The sequence below is a fragment of the Nomascus leucogenys genome, chromosome 4 (assembly GCF_006542625.1).
Source record: "Nomascus leucogenys isolate Asia chromosome 4, Asia_NLE_v1, whole genome shotgun sequence".
In the NCBI taxonomy this organism is placed as follows: Eukaryota; Metazoa; Chordata; class Mammalia; order Primates; family Hylobatidae; genus Nomascus; species Nomascus leucogenys.
The window spans coordinates 82,878,573-82,896,247 of record NC_044384.1 but is presented as its reverse complement, the minus strand read 5'-3'; the positions used below and the strand labels follow the sequence as shown (position 1 = coordinate 82,896,247).

Sequence of the window (17,675 nt, the reverse complement as noted above, 5' to 3'; positions counted from 1 at the left end):
GCAACCTATGCCTCCCAGGATCAAGCAATTCTCCTGCCTCAGCCTCCCAAGTATCTGGAACTACAGGTGTGTGCCACCATGCCCTTTTGTATTTTTAATAGAGACAGGGTTTCACCATGTTGGCCAGGCTGGTTTCAAACTCCACCCACCTCAGCCTCCCAAAGTGCTGGGATTACAGACATGAGCCACTGCACCCAGCCTATTTCTGGGTTCTCTATTCTGTTCCATTTGTCTATGTGCCAGTACCCTGCTGTTTTGGTGACCATGGCCTCATAATATAGTTTGAAGTCAGGTAATGGGATGCCTCCAGATTAGTTCTTTTTTCCTAGTCTGCCTTTGGCTATGTGGGCTCTTTTTTGGTTCCATATAAATTTTAGGATTTTTTTTCTAGTTCTGTGAAAAATGATGGTGGCATTTTGATGGGAATCATATTGAATTTGTAGATTGCTTTTGGAAGTATGGTCATTTTCACAATATTGATTCTACCCACCCATGAGCATGGGATGTGTTTCCATTTGTTTGTGTCATCTATGATTTCTTTCATCAGTGTTTTGTAATTTTCCTTGTACAGGTCTTTTACCTCCTTGGTTAGGTATATACCTAAGTTTTGCTTTTTGTTTTGCAGATATTGTAAAAAGGGTTGAGTTCTTGATTTGATTATCAGCTTGATCGCTGTTTGAGTATCTATGAGGCAAGAGATTCCTAGAGTGTTTTTTTATTCTGAAGAATATAATTTTTAGGTAATGGCTCATTAGTTGATAATTAATGTGAAAATAGGATCGTTTGTTCACCAGGGCATCTGGTGCTAAAACGGCCTAAAGTTTGGCCAAATTTGTTGTTTTGGGGTGTTATTCTTTATTAAGGACATCCTGGCTGAGGAGTGGAAAACAGTCACATTGCACAAAGCTCCATGATGCAAAATGCTTACAGTGTCATTTACAGTCTACAAATTCCCATTACTATTTACTCAGTTAATCCCATGAACATTTCCAGGCAGTCAAAGGGTCTAGGGGTGATATGATTTAGCTGTGTCACCCGAATCTCATCTCGAATTGCAGCTCCCATAATCCCCATGTGTCACAGCAGGGACCCAGCAAGGGGTAATTGAATCATGGAGTCATGTTTTTCACGCTGTTTTCATGATAGTGAATAAGTTCCATGATATCTGATGGTTTTATAAAGGGCAGTTCCCCTGCACATGCTCTCTTGCCTGCTGTGATGTAAGACATGCCTTTGCCCCTCCTTCACCTTCTGCCGTGATTGTGAGGCCTCCCAGCCATGTGAAACTGTGAGTCCATTGAGCCTCTTTTTCTTTATAAATTAACCAGTCTGGGGTATTTCTTCATAGCAGTATGAAAAATAGACTAATATAGTGGAATGGATGACCTCCTCCAGCACACTAGCACCTGGCAAAAGACTGAGGACAGAGAAGGCCACCCTCTCCCACAGGTGGAATGTACCAGAGGCCCAGGTTTGGTTCATACTGTCTTAGGGAGCCCTTGGTAGCCTTGCCAAGTTTGTGTGGTGCTGTTTCCCAAACCATAATTGAAGCTGGGTATGGAGGGCCACAGGTTCAGGATCTGTGAGAGCCTCTGCTTCCAGGAGGTTCCAGCAGGTAGCCAATCATTTGTTGTTTTAATAGTGTGTGACACAGGCCAAGAGGGGCAGTTCTTTATTTTATTTTTTTCATCAGAAGCTGTGAGGCAATTGATGACCATCATAAGTGGTTTAGAAACACCAGAAGATGTATGAAGAAGTTGTCAAAGCCTTTACAGTGAAGATGTTTCTGACTTCACTCACAGAAGTGGCTGCTGATTTTAATTTGTAAGCAAATTTTGTAAATGAGGATGTGTTGCCACCAGAACCCAAAAAGTGCTAAGAGATACTAGACTTCTATGTCTTTAAGGAGTGTGTCACATGAGTCTCCTTGGAGGAGGATGTCCTCAAAGTAATGTCACACCTGTGTTTCTGGAGAAAGGTGAATATCCTCAAAATCTTGTCCGCAAAGTTTGCATGGAATGACAGAGTTATGGACATACCCCATGGGTATCCTGGAAAAGGTGTCCCTTTAGAGGTCAAGGCAAACTTTGACCTGAGAGGATGTTGAAACAGGAACTGAACGGTACATGAAAGGCAATCAATAAGAGCAAATATTTACTGGTTATTGCTTAAATAGAAGCAGTCATTTTAATGCAATTGGACATTAAGTATGAAAGCCTTGATGGATAGGATCATGACATTAAGCCTGCGTTAATCCATAGTGAGAGATCTTTTATTTCATGTTTTCAGATTTAAGAACAGGCAAAATTGGGCTGCCAAATGGAGAAGCAGAGGGGGAAATCAGTCTTTTGTTAATTAGCTTTTATACAATAAATTTTAATCCTTGAGGCCCTGTATTAATTTACATTGGGTCATATTAACTATTTTAACTGGGGATTGAAGGGGTCCCCTTTTATCAAGCCAATTTATGTCAAGTGTATAATTCCCCTCTGCACACCCATGTGTTCTCATCATTTAGCTCCCATTTATAAGTGAGAACATGCAGCATTTGGTTTTCTTTTCCTGTGTTAGTTTGCTAAGGATAATGTCCTCCAGCTCCATCCATGTCCCTCAAAAGGACATAATCTCATCCTTTTTTATGGCTGCTTAGTATTCCATGGTGTATATGTACCACATTTTCTTTATCCAGTCTACCATTAGTGAACATTTAGGTTGATTCCATGCCTTTGCTATTGTGAATGGTGCTACAATGAGCATACACGTGCATGTGTCTTTTTAATAGGATCATTTATATGCCTTTGGGTATATACCCAGTAATGGGATTGCTGGGTTGAATGGTATTTCTTTCTTTAGATATTTGAGGAATTGCCACACTGTCTTTCACACTGGCTGAACTAATTTACACTCCCACCAATAGTGTATGAGCATTCCTTTTTCTCCACAATCTCACCAGCATCTGTTTGTTTGTTTTTACTTTTTAATAATAGCTGTTCTGACTGGCATGAGATGGTATCTCATTGTGGTTTTGGTTTGCATTTCTCTAATAAACAGTAATGTGGTGCTTTTTTTCGTATGATTGTTGGCTGCATGTATGGCTTCTTTTCAAAATGTCTGTTCATGTCCTTTGCCCACTTTTCTATGGGGTTATTTGTTTCTTGTAAACTTGTTAAGTTCCTTGTAGAGGCTGGATATTAGACCTTTGTCAGATGCATACTTTGCATAATTTTTCTCCCAGCCTGTTTACTCTGTTGACAGTTTGTGTTGCTGTGCAGCAGCTCTTTAGTATAATTTGATTCCATTTGTCAATTTTTGTTTTGTTTAAATTGCTTTTGGCATCATCATGAAATCTTTGCCCATGCCTACTTCTTCCTAGGTTTTCTTCCAGAGTTTTTACAGTTTTGAGTTTTACACCTAAGTCTTTAATCCATCTTGAGTTAATTTTTGTATATGGTGTAAGGAAAGGGTCCAGTTTCAATCTTCTGCATATGGCTAGCCAATTCTGCCAGCAAAATTTTTTGAACACGGAATCCTTTCCCCACTGCTAAAGTGAGGCAAACTCATTTTTCTTTATATATATTTAAGTACCTTCTCAAGATTATAGGAGCAGACTGTTTAAATTTAGTGGAATCCTGGTGTATCATTGTAATTTGAGTCTCAGTGTTAAGCTTGTGAAGTTCTGCCAATTGATACTTTTAACAAATGTTAAATTAAAGTTAAGTTAAAGTCTATGTTATAGAGGCACAAAAGCCAATCAGTGTCTTTTTAAAATCATTTTGTTATATAAGTCCTTTAGTATATAAATTTTGGATTTCTAATTGAGTCAAATTATGGAAATTTGTTTTAGCTTATTATATAAAATATACACATATACTTAATTTATCTATTTATTATATAGTTATATGTATGTATATGTAATTTATTTAATTAGCTTTTATTTCCCCCCTGTATCTAGGGGCTTGTTTCTAAATCCGTAAGTAATATAGGGCTAATATCATGTTTGGTAGACCTGGTGTTTACTCAGGACTTAAGTTTAAAGTTCTTTTACTTATTTTTCAGATTCGTAGCCACCTATAGCTTTTCCCTTTTGTGCTGTAGTTTTGTTTGTTGTTTTCGTTTTTCGACTTTTAGTCTTCTGAAGTCGTGGCTCTTAGTTTTAATTTCTGATTAAAAAAAAGAAAGAGAGAGAGAGAGAGAGAAAGGGTGCTGGTCCATCTAAGCAGTAGTCTCTCTCTTGAATCACCCCAGACTGCAAGATAATCATTACCTCCCTCCCACATAGAGACCTTGCTTTTTCTTTTAAGTAAATATTTAGAATGACTAGGCGCTAAAAAGTTGGGCTTTTTTTTGTTTTGAGACAGAATTTATTTTACTCTGTCACTCAGGCTGGAGTGCAATGGTATGATGTTGGCTCACTGCAACCTCCGCCTCCCGGGTTCAAGCAATTCTTGTGCCTCAGCCTCACAAGTACCTGGGATTACAGGCATGTGCCACCACACCTGGCTAGTTTTTATATTTTTAGTAGAGACCAGGTTTCACCATGTTGGTTGGGCTGGTCTCAAACTCCCGACCTCAGGTGATCCACCCACCTCGGCCTTCTAAAGTGCTTGGGATTACAGGCATGAGCCACTGCGCCCAGCCTAAAAAGAATTTTTTCCCTCACTCTCTCGATGTTTACGTGACAAGCTTCTGGTGGCTGTGAGTAGCCTCCCTTGTGAGGCTTGGTCTTCATTAGTGGTTCTCTTCAGCCCCATTTACTGACAGCCACCTCCTTTTTTTTCTTTTTAGGTCGTGAGTTTATTGTCCAGTAGTCAGGTAGGCCTGTGCCTTTCCTTATTTGTCAGATTCTTTCATTTGCTGATTCTGTTTAAGCTCAAGGGTCAGTCACTGTGAAATGAATTTGCACCTCATTTTCTCTTTAGGCTCCAAGACTCCCAAGAACTCCAGGGTTCCCACTTTCCCCATTCTGTGGGACTCCTTAGGGCCCAGAAAATTGTGCTGTGCAAAGTTGGCTTTTAGAAAACGGGTTAGCTAGCTTGCTGGCTCCTCCACTTTCCTCTCCAAAATTTCAGAATTCACCACTCACTGTCCTACCAGAAATCCCCTAGAATTTTAGGGTCATGCTTACTCACGAAGTCTTGAACCCTTCTAAACACACATCCCAAGAGACTGACTTATCTGGAATTTCATCTCTATAGAGAAGCAGCCTCTTCATCTCCCTTCAGCTATCATCCCATACTTCTCTGAACAATGTTTCTTATCCTGCTGATTCAGTGTGATTGAAAACCTGAAAACCACTTAGCAGAGAATCTGGGCTTACATAGTGCTTGCCTGTGCAGTTGGAGACAGAGGAGGGAGAAGGAAGCACCACAAATACTGCATGCTGCAGATTCATCTGCTCACAGATTCAGACCCAGGAAAACTGTACAGATGATCCTCAACTCAGTGTCCATTCCAGAGAAGGGGGAAGATGGAAGAAAATGTTTCAAGATGAAAGGGCCCAATGCAGATGACGCCTTGCTTTTGAAAAAGCTGCAAGATGAGGATCTACATACAGCCTGCTGGAATTCCTTTTAGTCTGTTTCTTGATACCTGGTACCCAAGTGCAAATTATGACATCCTAGTCCACTTCATAAATGTCTGTACTGAACATCTTCCTTGTAGGGGAGGAAGGATCCCTTGGTTCAATGTACTTTTTCCATCATAATGAGCATACCAGAGTCAAAATGGGAGCCCGATGGCCTTCATGACCTTGGGATTGAGACCACCCTGCCTTCCACCTGAGAAGGAATTTAGCCCTGTTCACCCTGCTTCTCTGTTCCTCACACTAATAGGCTCCCAATCAGAAACTATATGGTTGTGAGGTATTGTGAAAATAAAAGTGTGAATCATTGTCTTTTATAGTTATTGATTTTGTCCAGTAAATCCGAGGTAAAGAATACTCTGTCTCTGATGAATGTGATCAGAGGAAGAAAAAGAAAAAAGAAAAAACAACAACAACCATGAATATGCAACCAGAAGAAGACAAACTACAGAAGGGTGTTTCCAGTATGAAGAATTCTTATCTCAACCATCTACTTCAGGACTTGGAGTTTAAGCAGTAAAATAATATACTATAAAAATATTTACAAAATAGCAGCACACTCCATGAAACACATGAACAAAACAAAATGAAAAATGAGATGCTTAAATTTTTTTCCATCTTCAACCTTCACACTCTGAAACAAGACAGAATCTGTGTATAAAATAATTCTTCAAAGTAGCCCCATTCTGATTTTTCTTTTTTACTTAAAAAGGCAAATATTTTAACAAATAGCTTCATTACCTGTTCAATTACAATTGTGAAAAAAAAAAAAAAAAAGAGTTGTTGCTCCAACCTCTTTACTAACCGAATGCCTCTATCGCAAGGACAAAAAAACCAAACACTGCATGTTCTCACTCATAGGTGGGAATTGAACAATGAGAACACATGGACACAGGAAGGGGAACATCACACTCCGGGGACTGTTGTGGGGTGGGGGGAGGGGGGAGGGATAGCATTAGGAGATATACCTAATGCTAAATGACGAGTTAATGGGTGCAGCACACCAACATGGCACATGGATACATATGTAACAAACCTGCCCATTGTGCACATGTACCCTAAAACTTAAAGTATAATAATAAATAATAAAAAAAGAAGGGAAGAGGGGAAAAATTCATGTACACTGAATACAACATTGCAATAAAATTACCAAAAACAAAAAAGGAAAAGGAAACAAAATTCCACCCCTGATGTTCAGCCATCTGTCTTTGCACCCGCAATAACTTTTCTTTCCATGTCCAAAGAAGTATAAATATGTAAAATTAGTATTTAAAGAAATAAAATGAAGATCGTCTGTGTCATCAGAATGGTAACAGATCTTTGTTTTTAGGCTTTTCTGAGGAATGTTGTGATGGGGATGTCAGCAGAAAGGGGTGCCTCTTGTGTCCTGGTAGGAACATCAGAACTGTGTACCCAAGAATGTCAGATACCAGAGGTGAAGAGTAACCCAGATGGAGGGCAGGGAGGGAGGGGGCAAAAGAGAAGAGGGGAGGAGTATTCAGCATGACTTGCATAAGCCATCCCATCTATTGCTCGGGAACAATTTTTCAAAGTGCTTTTCAAATGCAATGGTTTAGAACAATGCTAAACTGTGGAGCAGACATGCCAATCAGCACCAAAAATTAGTTTTTCCTAAGAAGAAATGCCAAGGTCATGTTACCCTTTTTAATACAATAAGAGAAAAGATTCCATTCTGGATGCCACCCCAGGTCTCCATCTGCCTCCATTTCCTGTGAGTTTTGGTTACAGCCCATAGCTACATTTCCCCCATTAGATAGCAATACTATGGTGTCTGCAATGAACTGCATTTGGAAGAAGCAGCAAGATGTCACAGGACAAGAAATCCAGAAGCCAATCACCTGTGTCCAACTGGCAAAATAAAACATCTTATTTAGGTAGCAGCTAATGTAGACAGCAAGAGTACCTAACGTAGAGATCCAACCACACTCCTGACTTAGTAAAAGGTGGCTGAGAGTAAAGGTGCTTCTCCGTCCCAAATGGTTCAATCATGTTGAGAGATTATTTTGTACTCCTTCCCCATCAAGTCCCTCCTTATTTCCAATTCCTTCTTGAGTTCATTGCTTTACAATCTAATCATGCCATAAATGGCATACACAGTTCCTTGAAATTATACTACAAAGGGGTGTATGTGCTAGCTCATAACATGAAAAAAAAAAGTCTCCTCTAATTTGTTCCCATATTGCAGACAAACATATTCTCTAACTACCCTGCAGGTTTTCCTGCAAGCATTTTACCATTACTTTTACAAAATCAAACAATAACTGTTCGAATATATGAGGGATTCCCTTATGCTGTACTTAGAATAAGCACCAAATGCTTTTTCTTATTCTGTTTTTATAGGACTATTTTCTCTCACTTCTAAAAGATCTTTAAACACGATCTATGTGGGGGCAGAGGTTTTGTTTTAAGTTTCACCCTAAGATACAAAGAACAAACATAACCAGAAAGAAGGAGACAGCAGATTATGAACGCGCCTCTCAGCTGGACTGCCATCCTCACAGGTCGATATCTCACAGGTCTATAGGGTGCTGGCTTGGTCCAGTTCATCCTCTGACTTGGATCTGTCCTGCTGGTCCTGATGGCGCTGCTGCAGGCTGTTGAGGAACACCACCTCAATATGCTCCTGGTCAGCTTTTGAGATAATCCACATCTGTGTTGGTGATCTTTTCCAGCAGCTCAGTCAGGACATTGCAAGGGAGTGAGCTCACTTCCTCATGTTGCTGAAGTCCACAGATAGCTGCTCCTACACTTCCAGTTGCAATCATTGATGGCGGGTACATTGCATACAGAGCATTGAAGCTCTGGGCGTGCTTGCAGATTGGAGACAGCTTCTCCCGCTGCTGGGGCAGCTTGTGCAAGATGTACTAAATGAAGTCATGAGGAGTGACAGCTGCCAGGTTCCACTTCAACTTTCCCAACACCACCAGTTCCCACTCCAGCAGCTCCTGAGGCTTGATGGAGTTGTCGGTGTAAATGCACAGCTTTTTGGCAGTCAGCGGGCTGGACTCTTTGAGCCTGGAGGCCAGGAACGTACAGACGGCACCCAGAAGTTGCAGATGGGACTTTGGAGTTGGGATCCTGGCCAAGAAACAGTCCAGGTAAATCATGGCCAGAGGGAAAACCTCTTCTTCACACTTCTGTTCCTCATAGACCTCCAGCATTAGTAACAGGTGGCTGAGAGTAAAGGTGCTTTTCCATCCCAAATGGTTCAATCATGTTGGCCACCATCAGAAGTGGCCACCAATCAAATGGCCACCATCAGAAGTGGCCACCATCCTGTGCATGTATGGCTGGATGGCCTTCTGCACACACTTGAAGTAGGAGCATTACTGAAGGTAGCGCTTCTCGATAGTGAGCAGGTTCTGCAGGACACAGTCATCTTGGAGTAGGTTGCAGTCCCTCATGGCTCTGAGGACCGGGTCTACCTCACAGCACAGCAGCTCCATGGCCAACTCTGTGACTCCTCACTCCCCTGCTTTCTCTGGACTGGAAAAGTGTTTTTGTTTTTGTTTTTGTTTTTGTTTTGGAGGGAGAGGGGAAAAGCGTTCCCCTTATCTCCTTCCTTTGGCTAACTAGGGGGTTTTCAGAGGAGAGGTGAGGGCAGAGACAGAAAGTAGAGAAGAGAGGTGAGGATTGGGCAGTGGGCAAGCAGAGCTTCCCTGGCTGCCTCACTCACATCTGTCCTCCCCTTCAAACTCCACCTCCTTCTTTAGTGTGTCCCAAGGAACCTTATTTGGGTTGGGGCCAAAGAGCAATAGAAACCAGGGAAGGCAGCAACATAGGGCTCACAGACTATGAGGGTTAATATTGAGTGTCAACTTGACCAGATTGAAGGATGCAAAAAGTATTGTTCCTGGGTGTGTCTATGAGGGTGTTGCCAAAGGAGATTAACATTTGAGTCAGTGGATTGGGAGAGGCAGACCCACCCTCCAGCTGGCTACATCACAATTACACAGAAAGAGGAAGTTTTAACTAGGCCGAAGTGATGGGGTATAGCTGAATTTCAAATAACTTATGTCAGACCTAAAAAGGCATGCCAAGGAAGCAATGATATTAAACAAGTCTATTAAATATGACACTATTCTTAGGTGGGAAAACAGGAGTCACGGAAGTGTCATTGCTGTATGCTGTATAGCAGTTCTGAAATCCAGCTGGGCAAATATTGAGTGCCTCTTGATGAAGACGCTATCCTACTCCTGCCAATGAGTTATTCTATATAGTTCTTGGGTCTGACATCTGGTCTCTGGGTTCTGCCTATGAGACATCCTTCCTTTTATGTTAAAGTTAGTATGTGGTTTTAGGTGTGTGGTTTTGTCCACCTGCTCTCTGAAAGTAGAATCCAGGGGTGGAGAGGGAGGTAAGTGGCACCATTTCATTTTGTACATTCTCTGTTAGTTTCTGTCCCAACTAGCAGTGTTTCTGTCCATGTAATTCTATTAAACTGTTTCTTGGTCTCTTGTGACTCTTGGACAAAAGCCATACCCAAAATATCTCCATTCATGCAGATGGACTATGACATTCTGCTGAGAGGTAATGACATTAAGATTCTTAGAAACCTCATTTTGTTTGAGAGAGTTTATATGCAATATCCTTAACCATCTTTAGAAAGCCTTTTGTCTGGGCTACAATCTCAGTTCATTGTCAGTACTTAACAAAAGGCCATTTAAGCTGCATAATCTGGTGGTTCAGAGACCCTGTTGCCCACTGATGTTGTGCCTCACCTCAGTGCATACCCACAGCTACTTGGGTTTCTGCTGTGATCAGATGACAAAAGAAGATAGCCTTTCTGGGTTCAGATATAGAATGACTTGGTATGTGGGAAAAGTAAAACTTAATGAAGTAATGCTTCACTCTGGGGGCCTTGATGGTCACTGATGACTGTTAACCCTCTCAAGTAATACAACTGATTGTCTACTTTGTGTATAAATAAGATAATCCTGAGGTAAGAATACAGAGACTAGGAGCTCCAGATGACTTTGTTTGATGGACTGACCTATAAACAGAAAGATTGGATAATAGGAAAGAAAGAGGTCTGGGAAAGAGGCATGGGGATGCACCTATGGAGTGGGCATGAGGTGTGAAGGTCTTTGTATTACATGGTACACCATGGAAGAAGGGGAGAAGCACTAACCAATCAAATATCCATAATGACAGAGCTGAAGTCCACCAGGCTCTGTCATTAGCCTCTCCAATGCAAGCAAACAGGGTTCCTTCTGTGGCTCAATTCCAGACTTTTCTGAAGGGCCATTCCAGGTTCACATCTCCCCACGGAATGGCTTCAGGCCTGTTTTGCAACTATATTATGGTACAACAATTAGCTCCAGTCAATCATATTTCATCATGCACTTAGATGAGAGCATGCCTTAATAAACCCTTTGTACACACATTTCTGCCTCAGAATTTCTTTCCCAACCAAGACAAATACTAATATTTTCATGTGCCTGCAGTTAAACATGACAAGATAGCATGAATGTTGTTTCTGCATTTTGAGCTAGAGCCATATCAAGTCAGTCAATGCTACAAAGTTTTTTTATGGTCTCATTGTGTAAGTTAGTAGAATTGACTAGATTTGTGCTGGCTTGTTTGGAATGAGTAAAAGTAAATAGTCAAAGGACAAAGTGCTAATTTATTAGTTGCATAACAGGTTGGATGGGAGTACCATTTACACAGACAGGCCTTGCTGTCACAGGAGATGACAACCCCATGCATGTTACTGCTCCAGAAGACCTTCTAGTGAGACAAGATGTGAAGGTGGAAAACGGTGATATTGATGATTATGACTTTGTGTAGGCTTAGGCCAATGTGATAGTTTGGTCTTTATTTTTAACAAAAAATTTAAAAAGCAAAAAATAAACTTAATAGAAAAGATTATAGAATGAACAATGATATAAAAAAAATTCTTGTACAGCTGTGCAACATGTTTATATTTTAAGTTAGGTGTTATTACAAGAGTCAAAAGATTTTAAAAACTAAAAAGTTTATAAAGTTACAAAATTACAGTAAGCCTAGGTTAATTTATTATTGAAGAAAGGAAAATATTTGTTTATATATTTAGTGCAGCCCAAGTGTACAGTGTTTATAAGGTATATCTTATGATTTAAACTTGAAACAGGTTTCATTATAATCTGTTGGAATTAACACAACAAAAACATTTTTCTTTGACTCTAATGAAAATGACTAACTTCCAGATCCCCAAAAGTGCCTTCACATTCACTCACCACTCACGCGCTGACTCACCCAGAGCAACTTCCAGTCCTGCAAGATCCATGCATGGCAAGAACCCTATAAAGGTGTAATTTTTTTTATCTTTTATACTTTATTTTTACTCTAACTTTTCTATGTTTTGATATGTTTAGGTACACAAGCACCAATGTATTATAATTGCCTACAGTACTCAGTGAAGTAACATACTGTACAGGTTTGCAGGATATGAGCAATAGGCTATATCATATAGCCTAGGTGTGCATTAGACTACACCATGTAGGTTTGTGTAAGTACACTCCATGATGTTCACAAAACAAAATCACCTAACGATGCATTTCTCAGAGCATATTCCTGTTGTTTTGAGATGCATGACTGAGAACATTTTATATCAGAGTGTGAATGTTTAAATACCTATCCCTTACTCACTATAAGAACCTTGAAGACCTTATCTTGCACTTATTGTATCCCTGGAATGAGCCCAGAAAAGTTTCTCACAAATGCAGTGTGAATAAATCAACAAGCCTAGAAAAATCAGCTTGCCATGGCTTATTCTGCCTCCTTCACTACCCTGACTCTGCCCTTTCTGAAAAACTTATGTTCGAAATGAGTTTCTGCTGTGATTTGACCCGAAGCAGAGAGTTGTTAAAGGGGAAGGATTGTACCATGTTTAAATTGCTCTAATTAGCTCACACTAACCCTTTAAGCCCAAATTCCATACTGAACAAGAAAAGCACTTACTTTCAGTACTTTTCACAGCAAGATTTATAAAAGTGCATCCCTTTTGATTGTCACAAGTTATACATTCCGGAAAAGACTGCAAACAATATAGCGTGTTTATTTTACTCTATTTACACAAAATGTGGAGATCAAAGGTTGATGCTTTTTTGAGGTGCTGCAGATAACATAAATTTTCACAAAGTAGAACTTTCAACAGATTTCATTGACAACAGTTGGAATATCCAAGCAAAATATTTTTCTTTGACTTTAATAAAAATTGCTAACTATCTAATCCCCAAATGATAATAAGATGTGTAACCTTCCATGGCCCTCCTGCAAATGTGATGCAGGCCCTGTTAAAAGAAAGTGGATCAACATACACTCAATGGGACTTCAGGAAAGGAAACATTTTTTCTCTTTGAACTTATCTGAATACAGTCATTTTGCCTCCTTTTAGGGATAATCTCTTCAGCCTCAATTGTATTTCAGGACTTCTTGGATCAAGTTGGTGGCTTGGGGAGATTTCAGATCCTTCAGATGGTTTTTCTAATCATCTCCACCTTTATAGTTTGCCCTCATGTTGTATGGAGAATTTCACTGCATTCACCCTGGTCACCACTGCTGGGTGCACATCATAGAAAATGTCATAGTCTCAGACAATGACACTGTGATCCTCAGCCAAGATGCCCTCCTGAGGATCTCTATCTCACTGGACGCAAACCTGAGGCCACAGAAACGTTGTCACTTCATCCATCCCCAGTGGCAGCTCCTTCACCTGAATGGGACATTCCTCAATATGAATGAACCAGACATGGAACCGTCTGTGGACAGCAGGGTGTACAACAGAAGCTCCTTCCTCTCCACCATCGTGACTGAGTAAGAGGCCCCAATTTCCTCCTGCATACACAACTAGTGTGTTTACAAATAACACAAGTAATTAACATGCTACCAGCATTTCATCACATGTAGGTGCTTATTCTTCATTCTTTCAGCAAATATTAATTGCTTCTCTGTTAAATACCAGACCCCTATGCATTTTATAAGTCTAGTGATTTCAAAAGTAGGCATGTATCCTGCTATCATAGTGCTTTCATTCTTGGGAAGACCAAAGTTTAGGCAAGTATTTCATGTATTTTGTTATAAATTGTATGCCAAATCAGTAAGGCTCAGCCTGTGGTTGCAATTAAAAATATCTGGGAGGTTGATCAAAACCCCCATGCCCAGACTGTACACCCAGAGCAGTCATAGGAGAAGGTCTGCAGTGACAATCATGAATCATTACATTTTTAAAGGTTCACAAATGATTGCACTCTATGGCAAAATTTGAGAACCACACTTAGTATTGAGCAAAAGTGGTTATTAATTTAACCTACAGTTTTAGAGGCAGCTTCCTAGAGAAAGTTATGTTTAAGCTGAAACCTGAATGATAAAGGTCAAACAGTAAAGAAAAGGGAGGCTACAGAGGAAGATAGAGGCCTGCTATAATGAAACACTCAGGTCATGTTCAGGAGTTTTGATCAGGTTCCTCTGAGGGGTTATAAGTTGCTGTAAAACTCTACAATGCTGGTTTTTATTTCTTCTAGTGGGACCTGGTATGTGGATCTCAGTCACTGAATTTAGTGGCTACATTCCTATTCACGGAGTGGTGGTGAAAGGCATCCAATATGGCCATTTATCAGACAGATGAATGTCTCTGTTTCAAAGATCACTATACTAGTGAGTATTTCCATCCACTGATTAAATATTTATTCATTAAGAAATATTTACTGCAAATCACACTGTCCTGGGGCTAGCTTGGTCTTCAGGGATCTAGAAATACAAATGGAGAACTACCATCTGTGTGGTGAGGGCTATCCTGTCAGCACTGAGTGTTGTGTACAAGACACAGAAATGACACCTCCATTAAGCCTGACAGGCCAGGGTTTGGAAATGTGGTGCCACAACATGTGATTTAGAAATATGAGAACAGTTACTGCCTTAGTCCATGTTCTGCTGCTATAACAGAAGGTCACAGAGTAGGTAATTTATTCACAATAGAAATTTATTTGGTTCGTGGTTATGGAGTCTGGGAGGTCCAAGAGTTTGGCACCAGCATCTGATGAGTAACTTTGTGCTGTATCATCTCACAGCAGAAGGTGGAAGGGCAAGCAAGGTCACAAGACAGAGAATGGGGGCTGGATTTCATCCTATCATCAGGATCCCCTCCTGCAATAACCCACCTCCGTGATAGCCACATGAACCTATTCACCTCTTAAAGATCTCATCTCTTTTTTTATTTCAACTTATATTTTATATACAGAGGGTACACGTGCAGGCTTTTTATGGGTATATTGTACCCAGGTAGTAAGCACAGTACCCAACAGAGGGGTTTTTCAACCTATACCTTTCCTCCCTCCTTCCTCCCTCTAGTAGTCCACAGTGTCTATTGTTCCCATGTTTATGTCCATGTGTGCTCAGTGTTTAGCTCCCACTTACAAGTAAGAACATGCAGCATTTGGTTTTCTGTTCCTGCACCACCTCTTAATACAATCACAATAGCAATTAAGTTTCAACATGAGTTTTGGATCAGACATTGAAACCATAGCAGTTACCTATGAAAACTGAAAGACAGATATTTCATGACATGGGATTCAGACCGTTTGAAGATGATGATATGGAGAACAGTGTTCTATGCTGGATACAAGGGAGCCACAGCCCAGACAGTGGAACTGGTAGATAGTTAGAAGATGAAAGCACTAGATAAGCTAAGTGTGAAGAAATAGAGATGCATATAGTTAATAAAAAGAAGAAGGGAGGGTGGAGCCAAGATGGCTGAATAGGAACAACTCCGGTCTACAGCTCCCAGTGTGAGCGACACACAAGATAGGTGATTTCTGCATTTCCGTTTGAGGTACCAGGTTCATCTCACTACGGAGTGCCAAACAGTGGGTGCAGGACAGTTGGTGCAGCGCACTGTGTGTGAGCTGAAGCAGGGTGAGGCATTGCCTCAATCGGGAAGTGCAAGGGGTCAGGGAGTTCCCTTTCCTAGTCAAAGAAAGGGGTAACAGATGGCACCTGGAAAATCAGGTCAGTCCCACCATAATACTGCACTTTTCCAACTGGCTTGGAAAACGGCACACCAGGAAATTGTGTCCCGCACCTGGCTCGGAGGGTCCAATGCCCACAGAGACATGCTGATTGCTAGCACAGCAGTCTGAGGTGAAACTACAAGGTGGCAATGAGGCTGGGGGAGGGGCGCCTGCCATTGCCCAGGCTTGCTTAGGTAAACAAAGCAGCCAGGAAGCTCGAACTGGGTGGAGCCCACCACAGCTCAAGGAGGCCTGCCTGCCTCTGTAGGCTCCACCTCCGGGGTAGGGCACAGACAAACAAAAATTCAGCAGGAACCTCTGCAGACTTAAATGTCCCTGTCTGACAGCTTTGAAGAGAGTAGTGGTTCTCCCAGCATGCAGCTGGAGATCTGAGAACAGACAGACTGCCTCCTAAAGTGGGTCCCTGACCTCCGAGCAGCCTAACTGGGAGGCAACCCCCAGTAGGGACAGACTGCCACCACACTCGGCCAGGTACTCCTCTGAGACAAAACTTCCAGAGGAACTATCAGAGAGCTGAATTTGTGGTTCATGAAAATCCACTGTTCTGCAGCCACCGCTGCTGACACCCAGCCAAACAGGGTCTGGAGTGGACCTCTAGCAAACTCCAACAGACCTGTACCTGAGGGTCCTGTCTGGTAGAAGGAAAACTAACAAACAGAAAGGACATCCACACAAAAAACCCATCTGTACATCACCATCATCAAAGATCAAAAGTAGATAAAACAAAAAGATGGAGAAAAAAACAGAGCAGAAAAACTGGAAACTCTAAAAAGCAGACCACCTCTCCTCCTCCAAAGGAATGCAGTTCCTCATCAGCAACAGAACAAAGCTGGATGGAGAATGACTTTGATGAGTTGAGAGAAGAAAGCTTCAGACGATCAAACTACTCCGAGCTATGGGAGGAAATTCAGAACAATAGCAAACAAGTTAAAAACTTTGAAAAAAAATTAGACAAATGGATAACTAGAATAATCAATGAAGAGAAGGGCTTAAAGGAGCTGATGGAGCTGAAAGCCAAGTTTTGAGAACTACACAAAGATTGCAGAAGCCTCGGTAGCCGATGCGATCAACTGGAAGAAAGGGTATCAGTGATGGAAGATGAAATGAATGAAATGAAGCGAGAAGGGAAGTTTAGAGAAAAAAGAATAAAAAGAAACAAACAAAGCCTCCAAGAAATTTGGGACTATGTGAAAAGACCAAACCTACGTCTGATTGGTGTACCTGCAAATGATGGGGAGAATGGAACCAAGTTGGAAAACACTCTGCAAGATATTATCCAGGAGAACTTCTCCACTCTAGAAAGGCAGGCCAACATTCAGATTCAGGAAATACAGAGAATGCCACAAAGATACTCCTCGAGAAGAGCAACTCGAAGACACATAATTGTCAGATTCACCAAAGTTGAAATGAAGGAAAAAATGTTAAGGGCGGCCAGAAAGGTCGGGTTACCCACAAAGGGAAGCCCATCAGACTAACAGCTGATCTCTCGGCAGAAACTCTACAAGCCAGAAGAGAGTGGGGGGCGACATTCAACATTCTTAAAGAAAAGAATTTTCAACCCAGAATTTCATATCCAGCCAAACTAAGCTTCATAAGTGAAGGAGAAATAAAATACTTTACAAGCAAATGCAGAGTGATTTTGTCACCACCAGGCCTGCTCTAAAAGAGCTCCTGAAGGAAGCACTAAACATGGAAAGGAACAACCGGTACCAGCCACTGCAAAAACATGCCAAATTGTAAAGACCATCGAGGCTAGGAAGAAACTGCATCAACTAATGAGCAAAATAACCAACTAACATCATAATGACAGGATCAGATTCACACATAACAATATTAACTTTAAATGAAAATGGGCTAAATGCTCCAATTAAAAGACACAAACTGGCAAACTGGATAAGGAGTCAGGACCCATCAGTGTGCTGTATTCAGGAAACCCATCTCACGTGCAGAGACACACATAGACTCAAAATAAAGGGATGGAGGAAGATCTATCAAGCAAATGGAAAACAAAAAAAGGCAGGGGTTGCAATCCTAGTCTCTGATAAAATAGACTTTAAAACAAC

The 17,675-nt window shown here is 41.1% G+C and overlaps 2 pseudogenes; one reads left to right on the top strand and one right to left on the bottom strand.

Moving 5' to 3' along the window:
- Positions 1-17,675, top strand: part of LOC115834654 — a 61,346-nt pseudogene that overhangs the window by 16,542 nt on the left and 27,129 nt on the right.
- Positions 8,098-9,048, bottom strand: LOC100590565 (annotated as a pseudogene).